This window comes from Empidonax traillii, unplaced genomic scaffold, assembly GCF_003031625.1.
Source record: "Empidonax traillii isolate 1590-97213 ecotype Southwest subspecies unplaced genomic scaffold, ASM303162v1 scaffold447:size986111, whole genome shotgun sequence".
NCBI lineage: Eukaryota > Metazoa > Chordata > Aves > Passeriformes > Tyrannidae > Empidonax > Empidonax traillii.
In genome coordinates this window covers 557298-559372 of record NW_020955640.1, presented here as the reverse complement: position 1 = coordinate 559372, position 2075 = coordinate 557298, and positions in this window count along the sequence as shown.

Below are 2075 nucleotides of genomic sequence, written 5' to 3'. Positions count from 1 at the left end.
ATACATTGTGTATATATTTGATGAGAGCAGCATAGGTTTTAGGCTGCACTAAATTAGGGTACTCGTCATCCTTGACCACCTGCAAAACATAGAGGGAAAGCTCAGAGGAGCATGGCTGGGGAGGAGGCGGCTCAGGATTCCACTGGGGAGAACACAGCTCTCCGAGGGCTTTCACTGGCTAGTTACTGACATTGTTAGCAGTTTACTTTTAATCTGAATTTACCAAATTTCAGCTTTCAGTCACAAGAGCTTATTATCCCTCCACCTACTGAATTGAAATCACTTCTAGTATTTATTATCTCAGTCCATAATCAGTAGTAAGTGCAACCGCCAGTCTAGCAATTTTATCATCACTGGCAGTAAAAAGGCCTTGCAAAAGCAAAAACTTCTGCATGCATCTCAATCTTTTGGCATGTGTAAAAGTATACACTACAGTTTTAGAATCTGCATCTTTATTTTTTAAGCTCTCTACCTCACAAGCACCAAAGGCCAGGAGCAGGAAACTGATATGCTACAGCCAAAGCAGACAAGAATAACAAAATTTTAAATTTTCAATGGATTAATGAAAAGAAAAAAACAAGGATGGTTTAGAGGAAAAGCACAGTGTTAGAGGATATCATATGCCATACCCTGAAGATACAAAATGGCTACACGAGTATGAAACAGCAGAGTTACTAATAACTTTGAGAATTTATAGGGGTAAAAATAATGGGAAATTAGGTAATCAACACTGATACATGGGGGGAAAAAAATCGTGTATCAGTAGGTCAAGAGTCATTATTTAGACAGCATTGTTACAGAGTTCCAAGTAGTGTTCTTGGTGTGGTTTTGATATGGTATGAAAGATGTAAGCAAGAGGGAAGGAGGGTCAGTATACTGCAGGATCCAACATAGCCAGCTCACTCTAGGGTCAGTAGGGGGACAACTCTTTCAAGGACAAAATGTTGGCAGCAAAAGCACCTTTGACAGAGGAGGGGAGCTGTCAGTACAAAAGCCACTTCCTTCCTTTCTTCCTGTCACGTGTGCTCCTGAAATCGGACCTCTACTTTCCTCGCTGTCTTTTCCCTGAGTCAAAGATGAATCTGTTCAAAAAGTACCATATTAAGCTGCCGGCACAAATTACTTAAGTAATCTTTGCTACATCTGTAAATTGCTGGCTTGGCCCAAGAATCCCTGACCAATGAGCAGTGGTAAAGATTTAGCTCTCATGAAAAGAGAATGACACTGTAAATTGGGTAAATTATGCCCTTTGGTAGCAGCAGAAAGGGATTCAGCCTCAACAAGATCAGTCTCCTTAAAAGAAATTAATACCAACATCTTTGCTTTAAAAGCAGCTGCTTGTTTCTCTTATATTGCTGCTAGTGCTGTTTATGGATGTAAAGACTGGTCCTTAGAAAATCAGCACACTTGCACAAGTGAGAGTACCAAGTGTCATTAATTTATGAGTCTGGGTAAGGGGTTTTAAGGGTCTGCTACCAAGAGACTTAGAAAGATGCATTAGTGTAACTGCCACTGCCCTTCTTTCTGCTGTAAGATAAAATATTGAACTGATATGCCTAAAAGGGTCTAAGTTTTCACTACAAGGAAGGAATATATTGTGAATTTTCTATGTATACTGATCTTCCAACCAATCTGACACTTAATCCATTAGATGTGAAATTTCTACATAATGAGTGAAACTCTTCAATTAGGCTTCAATCTTGCATGCATACAAATGCTTCATTTTGCACTCACATAGTCCCCCAGCTCCAATTATTGTCACAAATTAAGATGTGTACCATAGCATAGGGGTTTTATCTAGTCCTTTTAGGTTCCGATTTGATCGCAAGTGATATTGAACACAACAGAAATACTAAATCACAGTGGCAGCCCTGAGACAACTATATATTAGATCTGCCATAACTTGCAGCCTCCACTTTGCTCCTTACTGCATAATATCCTCTAGATTAGCACTCAAATAATATATTCCTATTTTATATTAGAGCCCGAAGATGCAAATCAAGAAGCCATAGTTATGTTACATTCTGTGCAAAACCAACACACAGTACTCCTGTCCTGTCCAGCTCTCTCATTGA